This window comes from Phragmites australis, chromosome 4 (assembly GCF_958298935.1).
Source record: "Phragmites australis chromosome 4, lpPhrAust1.1, whole genome shotgun sequence".
In the NCBI taxonomy this organism is placed as follows: Eukaryota; Viridiplantae; Streptophyta; class Magnoliopsida; order Poales; family Poaceae; genus Phragmites; species Phragmites australis.
Window position 1 is genome coordinate 30,206,906 of NC_084924.1, and position 14,978 is coordinate 30,221,883.

Genomic DNA, 14,978 nt, shown 5'->3' on the forward strand with positions numbered 1-14,978 from the left:
TCACAAAGTTGAAAACTGTAAATTTAAAGATTTTTATCGTGAGTGTGGTAAATCTGTTTGATGAAACGTCTGTGCAGCACTAACTTTTAGACATAGCACTATGTCTCATAAAATTTCACAAATCAGAAAAGGTAAATTTTTGACCAAAAACTTTAGAGGTCCTATCGAATGTCTTCTTAGACTTTTTAGGGTCAAAAAAGGTAAAGGTCTAAAGACATGCATTTTTTTTCAGATACCCTCCTCGTAAGCTTCGAAATAGAGGTTGAACATCAAAATTAGACTCCGTGTGCAAAAGTTATGGCTGTTTTACTGAACATTGTACGGATTAGATATAATTTTTTTCATGCAGAGTTGGATGGAAACAAACTTTATATTAACATTATAGAACTCAATGAGATGTACAACTTTGTAGTTGATAAACTTTTCATTTAGGATTATTTAGATGTGTAAATATCCATTCAAACGTTCGATCAGAAGAGATCAAAAGATTGATTTTGCTAATGTACTTAAGAACGAATGAGAGGTGAGATGGTTAGAGAGGTCACACGTACAGAGCTTCTAATCGAGGTCGTGAGTTCAAGTCCTAGAACTCGTGTGAAAAAAATAGCGAGTGAGCAGTGATCGGTACTCGAGTTTCTGATCAAGGACGGGTGAGCAGTAGTCAATAGGGTGCCTCTGGTCGAAAAAAAATATTTTTTACTTTTTTCAGCCACAACACTTTGAATCGGGGACCGGCAATCACTGTCGGCGAAGTCTTCAGCCGACAGTGATAGTCGGGGACTATCACTATCTGTTGCCCACTATCGTCTCCAAAACTGGCAGTGAAGAGGGTTTTGGAGGCGGTAGTGTCAAGGGTTTCTGTAGTAGTGATGTAATTGATTGATAGGTTCATACTAACTTTTTGTATAATAAGAGTCCGTTTGGTAGGAATCTAGATTTTTTGAGAAAGGTTTTGGTTTCGAATTCTCTCTAAAAACATTTATCTAATGAATCAGAATCATTTTTAGAAATCGTTTGGATAGCTAGCATAATTTAATTTCTTGAAAGAGATAATGATTGTCCAATTAACCACTTTGTCCTTTGTTGATGTGCTGTTTTTTTGCAATAATAACATCAACACATGCTTATTTAACTTTTTCTTTAACATTAACACAAATAATGAGAGAGCACCGAAGGTAGAAAAGATATACATTGTGCTCCTTATCTCTCTCCCTCTATTCACGGTAGGCATAACAAAGCAGCCATGGTAGCTCCTATTGGAGCTCACAGGCAGCGAGTAGAGCGGAGGGGGGCGTCGGCAACCACCAAAATGGGTTCATGGCAAGCTAGCTCGAGCGGCAGTGCGGGCAATGGGGGCACCGGTTCCGGCAACTGCAAGCGGCGGCAGCCGCGGTGCGGGCGGCTATGGATACTTCCAGAACAAGAACTGTTTCTCCCACAAAACCACCTGATGCAGTGGTGGATCCAGCCCATGTTAGGGTGGGGTGCTGGGCCTTTTGCTCTTAAGCTTTTTGGGCTGGATTCATGCTATGTGAGAGAGATTTTTTAGATTTTTTTTGAATTTTCTCCTTTATTCCTCCTAGGCTTCGTGGGCTGAGCCCGTGCTGCAGCCCTCCAGCACGGGCCCTGGATCCGCCTCTGACCTGATGCCCGTTTCACGAATTGGGGGTCATTTCCAGAGTGTTTCTCATCAGGAACGGACGATGCGGCCTGTTTGGATTGTCTCGATCTGATTATGAGGAAAATCGGACCCGTTTCTCCGAACCAAACGCACCATAAGCAGTACTCCCTGCATTGGAAGAGATTAATTGTTTCAGTTCACATGATCAAAGCTTGTCTAGTTTGTATATGTGATGTGAATCACGTTATCACCGATGTTGAGCATGTTACGTATAAACAACAGGTGAGAAATATTGATGTGTCCTACGTGCAGGTACGGATTAACTTCTGTGAATCCCAAATATTAATGTTGTGCGCAATAAAAGGTAGGCATGGTAGGTTGCTGGATCATGTAACTATTGGTTCCTCATGGAGGATTTTCTCAAGTATATCAAGTAGGGCTAATTATATATGATGGAATATTATTTGTCACAATTACAGAACAGGTTATAAATAACATCTTATTAGTGTCGGTTCAAACGTAACTAATATTGTTAACATATCAGTGCCGGTTCTTAAATTTCTACGCACGAACCATGATTGAGGCGCTAAGAACCAACACTGATAGACACTATCAGTGCCGATTCTTGGCGCCTCAATTATTACTCGTGCATGGGAGTTTAAGAACTGATACTAATAATCACTATCAATGCCGGTAGGAAGTAGAACCGATACTGATGCATCTGTTATATGTATATTCAGCACTTAGACGCTCTCCTCGTTTGCTCCATTCAGCCTGATGCTGCTCCTCCTCCCCGTCCGCAGTCTCCTCGTCACGCGTCAGCCCGTCGCCTCCTCGTCTTCGTTCTCGTCGTGCGTCAGCCCACCGCCTCCTCCTCCTCGTCACGCATCAACCGCCACCTCCTCATCCTCATCGTGCGTTGGCCCGCCGCCGCCTCCTCGTCCTCGTCGCGTGCCAGCCCACCGCCGCCTCCTCGTTACCTCCTCGACGTCCCTATGGTGAGCAACAGCGGCAATGGAGGTGGAAGGCGTAGATCTAGACAGTGTGGAGACGCCCGCTCCATCCTATCCGGCCGTCTGGGTCTAGATGACCACCCTCGTACTCCTGGTCTCTAGATCCTCAACGGCGTATCCTCTTCCTACCCGGAAGGGCCACGAAACACCTAGGTTAGTTCTCAAATTTAAGTTAGCAAATTATAGTTAGCAAATTGTAATTAGCAATTTTAGTTAGCCAATTTAGGTCCTAAAGTTAGATATGTATTTTAGCTCAAAATATGTTGGCTTATTATTAGATGTGTATCGTTATATCGGTGTTTTAGATGTTACCATCACTTCCCAGTGAGTAACTAGTTTGGTACTTCCTTGTTCTGCAATTGATTACTTGATATAATTACGAGATTACCCATATGTGCCGATTGATATGGCATTGGCGTTGTTTTCTCTGGTCATGTAGACGTACCTATGACTTGTCTTAAGTACATCTGCATACTCAGTGATGAAAATCTCTTTGCTATAAATTATAAAAAGGTCAGTTAATATTGCAGTTTGCAGTTAACAAATTCAGAAACTAACATGACGATTGATGTAAATGCTTCCTTATCTACAATAGATACATGATATTATTGCGGACCTTGGTGGCACACCATCTGTGATGACGACCACGTTAGTTGATAACAATAAAATGAAGATCACTATCTCTTTTAGCATTACTTTTCCTAAAGAAGGATATATCACTTTAACAGCATCAAACTCCAAAATAGGCCAAAAACTTATGGCTGAAAGATCTGTTGTTCATGCGCTTCTACAATCGGTTAACCTATAACTTGAATACATGTTTCTGGACTACAACTATTTCAAATTGAAAGCGCTTGAACAAAATAAGGATGTGCTTGTAATGACTCCTAGGTTCTCACGGTTACATGCAGCTGAAACGGTTGGTGACATGAACCTGTAGTTTGTAGCTATTATTATTTCAATAATATTAATTTTTTTCTCTATATTGTTGCTCTTTGTCTATAGAATTTTTACTAGAACACTTGGATGCGGATGGATTGTAGCTTGACTTCAATCTTACATCTTCTTACCCAGCAGTGGGGGTACATATTACTTATCCTCAATGCAGTAAGGTCCGAGAAGGAAAGTATCAGTCACACCTTAAGTTTCAGTGTGATAGTAACAGTTTCGTTATTTACGGAAGTCCAATGGAATTTCCATTTGAAGCAACAGCTAGTGAGCTCATTTATGCACTGAATCATTTTGATGTAATATTTGGAGTTGAAATTTTAGATATCAACTATGCATGTAATGGTATCTGATGTAATTTTAGAAATGCTTGTATTTTGAATTAATGTATTAAGTGTTTATCGTGACTTAAACATTAGATGAATGGATGCATGTGCATGTGATGCATTTTGGATTGTGTAATTTTTTTTGCTGCCGAATATCTATCAGTGCCAGTTCTATTTTAGAACCGACACTGATAATCAGTATTAGTGTCAGTTCGTGGATGGAATCGACATTGATAGTGATTTTCAGTGCCAAGTAATCAGTGTCGGTTCAAAACCCATCACTGATGGCGATTTTGAACCGACACTGATGAGGTATTATGTAGTAGTGTGTTAGATAGGAAAGCTTGAACAAAAACAATTGGACAGGAAGATAATATTCAGGAGATTTGGTGATGGTTATGTTCTAGTAAGCACGAAACCTTATAATGAATAGTAACTTAAATTGTGTCCCAACTGACTATAGTTTGATCCGAAAGTAACAAATTGCACCTCAAAAGGTGATATAGCATCACTACGATCAGTCAAGGTGATTTGATTATGAGAACTGAGCATGTAAGACAAAAAAAAAAAAAATCGAGGTCGTAACAAAAACAATAGAAAAGGTTGGGAGATGATCCAAAAAATAGAAATATTTCATGTATGAAAAGTAATAGGATCATTTTGCCATCAATATATTATTGCACTTTTCTTTTTATTATTAAACAACCTGGGCATTGTGCAAAAAGAATAAGCTGGATAATTCCTTCAAAAAGAATAAGCTGGATAAGGAGATAAAAGAGTGGAAATGTGGCAAGAAAGTTAGTGCAACAATTAATTACTTAAGTGGTAAAAGAATTGTCAAATCATTAACGTGGAGAGCATTTTTCTCTTCAACCAAATATAGCTAGAACAGTACAAACATGTCATATTTGCAATTTAGACTGGATTTTTTATTTTTAGTAATTAATTATATACACAATATTGGTTTTTAATTTGACATCAATTTATAAAAAATAAAAGTATATTGAATTTTGGCTATCCTCCGAATGCTAAAACACATGATGTTACAACATGTCCATAATTAAAAAGAAATTACTGTTATAATTCAATATGTTAAACATATGTTAATCATTGAAATGGATTGCAAACAGTTGAGAAAAAAATTGGACGGTTCAAAATTTTAATGATAGCTTCTACAGATATTCATTATCATCCCATCACCCAACTCATGCTTTTTATATTAGTAGTAAGAGAGCACAGAAACTTTACGTCACCAAATTAAAAGATAAGATCAACAACTTTATGTGTACTATGAAACATAAGAGTATAAGACACATATATATTGATAATATATCCCATGCAAACAACTGAAAATCGTGAAGTAGGGCATCACAAACTTAAACAAGACATTGCACAGTGAACAAGTTAATGAATATGTTTCATTTGTACATTGCACAAGGATAAGAATCGAGTTACATTCATACACTGATAACCTGATGCATTATGGAACAAAGAATGTGAATCCAATTAAAAGGAAAAGTGGGCCACAGTGATCAAGCTAATGCATATATTCATGACAACTGAAATTAACACTTCTGTGTGGCATATTCAAGAGCCACCAGTTCATCAAAACGGAGGCATTCTAGTGCTTTCTTGTAGTCTCGAGCATCCCTGCTGAAAAGATGGCCAAATATCTTAATCTTCTTGCGAGTAAATAACTATTATGTTAATACCAATAAAGCATCTAACATTATCATTCTTCCTAGTTTTAGAGGTTGAAACCATCACAACCTGCACAATTGGTTAGGTTACATGAATACCAATGAGAATCAACATGAACACGTTGTACTATTGTTACATTTGTAACATTATTATGGGGAAATAAGCAACAAATCAGGAAACAAAATAAACTATTAGCAAAAGAATGAAACAGAGAAGAAAGATCTTATCCTAAATAAACAAACCACATGATCCCCAACGCTTCAAGCTTACCCCCAACACTTAAGAAGTTGAGAATGTGAGATCTTATTTTGCAAATAAATCATTAATTATACTTGATAAGTTGTGCTCACGTTATATTTTTACATATGTAGATGGGTTGATGTAGATATTCTTGATAGTGTGGCTTGGTTGAGTATATGTTATATATATGGCTGATCTATGTTACTCATTATGATAAAAACAACAAAAATATTTGATTCTCTCTTTCAAATTTTTTACGAAATTATTGCCAAAAGGGGAGGGAGTTGCTCATTTCTAGAGAATTTTTTTCTTGAGAATTTTTTTCTTGAGAATTTTTTGATAAGGGGGAGATTGTGATTTCTAATGAACAACTCTCTCCCTCTTTGACAATGATTTCATCAAAAAAATAAGGGGGAGATTGTGAGATCATGTGATGAAAAATTAGTTTGAATGATGAAATTTGTAGAGAAAAGTGATTTAGCATAATGACATTAGGATAATATTCATGAGTTGCTATGATACTGCTTAGATATGCTTCGATAGCATAGATAGTTTGATGCGCTATCAGTAGTTGGGATTGCTTATGTTAGCATGTTGGTTTTCCTTGAAGTTTACGTGGTGTTGCGTGAACTGATCTTGAGCTAAGTTGGGAAGGGCTTGTGCTCGTACTTGTTTGTTGATTCATGTGTAGGTGTTGCTCGAAGGCAAACGTGGTCGATGATGAATCGGCGAACTACATTCAGGGAGGAACTGAGGTTCGGCAACTAGGTTCAAGAGTAACAGAGGTCGTAGTGATCGAGAATGTCATGTGGGGCATTCGGTCTAGAGAATAGTGTACATCAAGACAAGGTTGCATATGTGCAAATAGGTGCATTACGGAGAAGGGCAGACGTATGTGAGGTCATGGGCAACCAGATTGTATGTTCGGATGATGGAGTCGTTCGAATACATGGCAAGGTTAGGCTGCGATCTAATTGGTCGAAGAGTCCAGTCTCATAAGGAATCGAGTGATAGTCTGTGTTAGACTCGAGCATGAATTGGATTCGGTTATGGGTGGACGTGTTTCGGTATGGTTAGTGTCCAGGTAGCATACGACCTGGTTGTTTCCAAACCAATGTCGGTTTGGGAGGCTATATATTGAGAGGGTCTTGGTTAGGGCGAGGTGTGTCAGCACCAAGAACGAGATCAGATTTAGACTTTTGATCTAGAGAATAGATCTTTCTAGGGTTTGGGATTTTATGGAAATCCTTATTGGATGCTTTGGAGAAGCATCTTGTAGACTCATCTATGCAATAAAAATCAAGTTTCATAAGTTGATGAGTTGCTGATTCAGAATTTTCTCTTTGTTCTATATTCAGCGTATTTGGTTTTGGTTTTCGATTAATTTTGTATTTCTATTAAGTTTTATCTTGGTTTAATCTATCCAAAACCTTTCTAGAATATCTAGCGCTCGATTTGAGAAAATTTTGAGTGATTTTGGTTTGATCTTGAGTAACGTTTTGGCCAACTCGACTAGGTTTTCGTTGGATTAGTTGCGTATTTGAATATAGGTTCAGCTATTCAAATTTGAGAGCAATCGGACCAGCAGATCTTTCTCTATATCATTTTTACTAGAGCATGTACAATATGTTTCGAGTGGAATACCGAGTTTAAATCGATTTCTGATTTGGGTGAATTAATATTTGAATTTGGTTTCCACAATCATTCACCCCTCCCCCTCTGATTGCCTTATTAGAGTGTAATCGATCCTACAGTGCAGTTACACCTAACTCAAGCTGTGTAAGAACATAGAAGATGTCAGTGCTTGATCCTGAGCTACTGGCAGGCTATTTCTAGACAACTCCAAGGCTGTTGAATCTTGTGGCAATACAGTGATGTTGATTTGTAGAGACAATGGTGACGAGGATATAGCTTGTGCCTGCAGCCCAGGAGTCATGCCCCTTGAGCTAGGCCACCCAAGACCATATCCACCTCGTGCTGTCTAAGAGGGTGCGACTCCTCCTGATGTAGCTTGGGGTCTTGTGGAGCACCTCCATCTGAACCAATATTACATATGTGCCAACCAACAGATCCTCACATGCTTACTTCACCATGTAGACCTTGCTTAATACTAGGTGATTGAGCTTGAAGCGATGTTGTCGGAGCCCCCCCCCCCTCCTGAGGTGGCCTCATGAAACTGATACTTGAGGGGGTGCTCCCATCTCTGAAGCGGAGGTGAGCTCCGTACTAAACCTGTGGTGACCTCCCATCTCTACTTGTAAGGGAACGGGCATGCTATGCTAGACTAAAACAAAAAAAATTCTACTGCATTCACTCAGGAAATCATGCTAGTAGGAGATCATAGATCGTTACCGCTTGATGCTCAGTGCAGCGGAAGAAGAGTTGGAGTAGATAGATCCAACATTGTGCGCGTCAAACTCCTCTAGCAGCTTCTCGATCAGATCCGCAACCAGCCCCGCGCAGGTGGTCACTCTCCTCGACCAACCCCGAGCAGGTGGTCGTGCTCCTCGACCAACCCCGAGTAGGTGGTTGTGCTCCTCGACCAACTCCCGTTCGACTCGCCAAGAAGATCAGCGTCGCAATAGCAGCAGCGCCTCTACGGTATCCACACGTAGTGGACAGAAACGCTGAGAGCCAATGTGCTAGCACTGCACGCACGGCTAGGGTTCTGAGAGATCGTGTGGAAGGTTACGGTTAGGGTTTCAGAATGGCTCAACCTGGGCACGTCCTACCCACGCCTCTCCTTATATAGAGCTCGCCAATTGGCTCCCACGTTGGAAGCCCTTTAGGACTCTAACTTCTCATGGATCACAATCCAATCAAAACTTGTATATGAATCCAATTCGCATGTTTTGTTCCAACCCATTAAGTGTATGACCCGTTAGGTTCATGTACAAACGGCTACGACTCGGAAACCCTTTCCAAACCGAAATCAATATCAGTCTCTAGCAGGACATGTTGACTCCCGAGTATACATAAAAGATAATATCGGCTGAATCTTGATATACACATACACCGATCCCTTCGCCTCACGATACCAGTCGAGCTCAAGGCGAGATACGTGCCACCATTGTGATAGCTCGATCATTCACTCGATCAAGTAGTGGATTCATCATGATTAACTCTTTAATCATAATGGTATGGCCATGCACTTTCTCAATCCAACTACCTCGAGGGGCCCAAAGATATCTCTCCCGTTATCAAGGAGGGGCAAATTCCATCTTGATCGCTCATACCCCACGACATGTTTCATGATAAACCCGAAAACTACCTTTATAACTACCCAGTTACGGAATAGCGCTTAGCAGCCTCAAAGTATGCCACTACACATTCTGAGAATCAATGACGATCTCAGATCTAAGGATCCTACAGGTACACCATTTGAGATAACAACTGATGATACATCATAAATAACAATCCCAGCAGTATCTCAAGGTGGGTTTATCTAATATCATGTTCTCTAACATAAATGCCTACATTATTGACCTAGTATCTCTATAACTATGATCCATGAAACGTGATCATTAATTAATATATATGCTGGTCTTATGTATCATCACAATGATATGCGACAAAGGGTCGACTAAGAATAACATCATAATATAAATAAAGAGTTTCATGAACAAGTCACATACTTGTCAATCAATATAAATGATAATCATTCTTGGAATAACACATTATTCAGTAGTACATGAACGTAGACGTGTGATACAATCATCTTTATGATTGCCTCTAGGGTATATCACCTTCACTACTCACTCATGTAGGACTCATCAAGATGACCTTGGAGTCGATGCTGCACTCTGGTAACATGATGCTCTTGCTGGACGGGAGCTGCTCCAAGGTGTGGTAGTAGGCTGTGGTGCCCAAGCCGCACCGTCCCTGCAGGCTACTTGGCATAAGCCAGGCATGGTGGTACCAATCCATACCGCCGGTGCTCCACCATTGTGCTGGATGAGAATGATGGCGAGGGGTGCCTCGGTCATCACAAAGGTGGCGAGCATAGCACTCACCATCCAGCTCCATCGTCTGTCGACGTCGTCCTGCTTCTTCATCTTCTTTGCCTTCATGAACTATGGAGCCCCTTCATCCTCCCACCAGCGTAGCTGCTCCCTTCGTATTGTGCTTGAGGATGTGGCAAGCCTAGAGGGAACGGCTCGAGGCGTGGTGAGCCAGAGGGTTCGGCCTTAGGTGCAGTCAGTGAATGGTCTCTGGCATGAAGGTGGGCTAGAGGGAGCCCTTCATCGAGGGCGGCCAATGGCGCGGAGGGGTGGCCCGAGGGGATGCCCTAGGCGCGGCAAGCCAGAGGGTCCCGTGGGAGGTGCGACCAGTGGATGGCATCGAGTGTGGAGGTGAGCTAGAGGGAGCCCTTCGACGCGGACGGCCAGCAGCATGGAGGGGTAGCCCGAGGGGGTAGCTCAAGGCATGGCAAGCCTAGAGGAAACGGCTTGAGGGGTGGCGAGCCGGAGGATTGATGAGCAACCAAGCCCGCACAATAGCATTGGCCAAAGTCAGGATCGAACTCAATGTAGGGCATAGCAGCTCAGTTGAAGCGCCCTCATCCCCTGAAACAACCCCTAAAAAGAAATGGAAAATAACCCACCACACCAAGCACCGTAACAAATTGGATGTGCATGAAAATCTATCCCACCATAATAAGATTAACACATACAACAATCCATCCAAGCAAGATATGGCTTTCTTACCAAAGAAAGGAGAATAAACCAGGCAAGACATCAGTTTCGTCTAGATGCTTTAGATGGGGAGTCAGTGTGATTTGATGGAGGGAGGCTTGGAGATGCGTTTGGCAATGAGCGTTCATGTGATATGATGACAGCCCTCACCGAGGAGAGCCACGACAGGAGACACCTCCTCCGATTTCTCTGGCCCTGCGACGTGCTTAGAGATGGAATAGCCAGTGGCATTGGAGATCCACCCGAGGAGCATGGTGATTGTGAAGTGGAACCCGGTCAGCATGGTGGCTGCACACGTTCACAAAGAGAAAAAAAACAAACGAACGCCTGATGAGATCCGTGAAATCCCCATGACCTAAGAGAAAAGGAAACGGCATGAGGGATCCGCTAACAACGAGGCCGTGTGATTGGGAGAGGGTGGATCCCGCGAGAATCCCGCCCCGACGGAGGGGCGCAACCCTGTAAGAATCCTGCCAGGATGTGACCCGCGCGAATGAAGTTTTCATGTGGCGTGGTTGTGAAGTTTTTGGACGACGTTGGTTTCTTTTGGGTTTTTTAGTTTTTTATTAGACATAAATTTGCAGCGGCCTGGCATGGTTTTTTAATCCAAGGAGGGAGGGAGGAGGAGACAGCAGAGTTTTTAATCGAAGTAGGAATCTACTCATGATTTATATAGTAGATATTAGAATAGATTTTTTAGATGTTGTAGTTCGTTCTTGTATCGTGAAGGCAGCATAGTTCTTTTCGTCTCTAATTGCCTGGTCAGCCCAATGCATCTACAAAGGCCCAGCTACAAGCAAGGCCCAAATCAGCTGGCATGCCTAACGTATTCGTTCTTCTCAAAAAAAAAAAAAAGAAAGTAACGTAGTCGTTTTTTTATTTTTTAGAATTATTTTACCCTTTACTTTTGTCCGGGCCGAGCTACCTAATTGCTTGCCTGTGCACTTCCGGTCTGGATGGCCGAGTTCGTGGTTGGCTATACAGCCTTGTACGTACTGTCGGCTCATGAGCGGCCAAGTTAACCATGCATGCTTGTCTCTACTCCTTGTCGCCTGCTTCCTGGCCTGGGCGGCATCGCAACGTGCACGGCGAGTCGGCGACACTCGATCGGTGTAGGACAGAGAGGGAACACCTGTCTAATTGTTGAAAACAACTGCTGTTATTGGTTGATCGCTACGACGTTTTCGATCTTTCAAAGAACAACTGGTCACCAGTGCACTTGGTTGTATATCCTCGGCTGATGATTGAAATCATTCTGGACCTGTTGCTGCCTTGTATATATCCGTATCCGCAAGCATGCACGGACTCCTCGATCTATGTACTTGTGTTCGGCTCCCACTTATGGACCTAGCAAACGCTTGTAGGGGTCTGCGTCTTCTTTCTCCTCTTCTTTTTTTCACATTATCTCTCTTCTTCTCTTTTATGATTGTCGCTTCACCGTTCTGTATAGTTCATAGTTCAAGTGATTTTAAATCTTTACTCACCACGAAGTATATCAAATATGTTTGAGAATTAGATTCGAGGTATTAGCAAAAATTTGAAAGCCCATGTATTGGTAGCAACATCCACATTCTGTTGGTCCATATGGTTATACAGAAATAATATTGTCTTTAAAAAAATTATCACCTCTTTATAGGTTATTTTTATATATACGCACTGACACCGCTTATGATCTATGTTACACCGACAGAAGCATCGCTTGCTGTTTACTACTGCAACGATATGTTTGGAGCGAGTGTCTCGAGTGTTCTTCAGCCAGTTTGGATGGCAATCTAGGAAGCCAATCTCAATAATCATGCCTAAGTGTTTTTATTCTGACTTGTCGGTTTCTTTTATGGCTTTGTCATTTTATTCTTTTGTTTTAGTTGTGTGTATTTTAGCTATACAGAAATCGGGAGGAAACTCTTATGTTATATCATCTCGATATAACATTGATAGTTAATAAAGCTTCCTCTTTTAAAAAAATCTCTCTTGTAAAAAATGGAGGGGGGCTTGGGGGCTAAAGGGTGTGGCAGCCATTAGGGGGAGCCCCAAGCCTTGACCATTGTTGGTATAGAAGGACAAGTTGTTTGCTTTAGGGGATGTCGATGTTGAGGGACAAGACAAACCCTAAAAGGCGCCTTTTGAGCACCTCAGTACTGGATTCTTAGCTGCTAAGCTATGGCGCATGGACATGATGTTTTTTTGTCCCCAACTGCTATTCCTATTCCTTGGAGCGTGATGCCCGATATGTTCATGTTTTGGTACCTGAATCCGACTGGACTAATTAGCCATGTCACCAATCCGATCCATTGCTGCTGCCATGCATGCTTCAGAGAGAGACCAGAGCTGAAAGGTCTCTTCCCAGTTTTCAGCAAGTTGTCGTGATTCGTATGTATGGCTCGCTACTACTATCGATCCTTTCAGGAAAAATACTCTATCTTGTAAGCAGTTACCGGCACATGACTGCGGAAAATTTTCTCCTGAATGGTCCGGTCCACTGCAGAGAACAGCTCTCTCCTTGTGTGTGTCACAGTTTCTTGCATTGCTCTCTCTAGCTGTAGTGAGTAGCTGTGACCAGTGACCACTGGCTTATAGCAAGTTGCAGCAGGTCCAATCAATCAGTTGTACTAGTAGATCAAATCACTTGATCTTGGCTTTGTCACGTTATTTATGAACGGAGAAAAGAGATCAACAACCGAATTACACTTTGGTTCATTATCGCCCCGAGACCATCCACATCACATGCAGATTGCGCAGAATCATTCAGGTCGGTGGCAAAAGGCGCCACAACACACCACACCACACCAACCGTTGGGGGCTGGGGGCTGGCTGACATCAAGTCAAAGTGGGTCACTCCCTCGGCACGAACTGGAAGAGGAGTCCGAGTGCTTTGTGACGAAGCCTACTCCTACTCGGTGCAGTGGTCGCCCTTGTTGCTTAGCTTCCTACCGGTGTTCTTTTCTCATGGTCATGGACATGGTGCTCTCATGAGTCACAACTTCTGTGACTTTTATCACCTGTCATAGAAAGGGAGAGAAGACTGCAGAGAAATGGTGGTCGATGCATACTATAATATATAGTGTCATCAGCATCTCCAAAAGTCGGTCGGGCTGGGACTCTCAGCTACATGTGTTTAGGTCTGTTTGGTAGAACTCTTCAACCTCCTGAATCTGTGGTGGAGGTGATTCTGTGATAGAAGCAGATTCTGTGGTGAAAATGATTCTGTTTGTGAAATCATTTGGTATGTTAGTGGTGGAAGTGATTCCTGAGAGAAGATTGTGTTGAAATTGAGGAGAATCAACCGGAAATCGATGGAAGCTAGTTTTTTTAGCTCCCACCTCATAGTACAGAACGTGGAATTAATTCTCTCTGATTCTGACGCGAAATCGATTCACCGGCAAGGCATTTGGTAGCGCTTTTGCCGATTCTGAGATGAAATCAGCTCCCAAGGCGCTACCAAATGACCCTAAGCTGAAGTTCTTTTTCGCTGCTGTTACGATCTAATTGTTTTAAGATTCGTTGACTTTTTTTAACTTGTACCATTAACATATATATAATGTCATAGATAGACAATGTAGAGTTCTATGTTAATGTTGCTAGTGAAATATACTTTCAGAGTATGTACTTCATCTTGTTTGAAACATCGTATTATCATGAAAGTTACTCTTCACCAAAGTGTTATCTTAGAGATCGTGTTGATGTCGGAAACAACTTATATTTTGAATTATAGGAGTACTCCATCCGTTTTTTATTTTTCCTTTTAGAATCTAATATATTTAAAACTATCCAGATTGATTATATAAAAATTATACTATTGAATTTGTCTTTACAAATGCTTTAATAAAAGTGTAATTTTATTAATAATATTCATATTAAATTATAAAAAATAGTAATCAAAGTTACATCTCGTATACCATGGAAAGTCAATAAGGACAAAAAAAAAAGGAATAGATGTAGTAATATTTAACTTTATTTCCTTATAAAACATAGCGAATTATAATATTATGAATCTGCGTTTGGAACCTATTCATATTAGATCAAAATGTTTCGAGGTTTGACCTTGAGCAGCCCCGGAAAATGCATCTCGTAGTGACTAGGAGTAGAGTCAGCAGTGAGCCGCTAAGCACTGGTCGAAATCTCACTTGATGCATGCTCTGTGTTGGAAGGGAAGTACAGAGCTGAAGGACGCAGAGCATTGCTCGGATGGTACCGAGCCGGTCGGAGTTCGAACCCCGATTTCGCATCCCTTTGGTCTCCAATAAAGACCCGGTATTGATGGTGCACCCTTTAAAAAAAGGACGCAGATCATCGTCAGCCCAACAAGCTGTTTGGATTGATTTGTTCGTTTTGGGGTCGGCGACACAGGCAGCAGCCCCAGACGTGCTACCAACCAACAAACGAGCGCACCCAGGGGCCATGAATCACGAGTCCAGGGTCATGTTGACAGAGGACC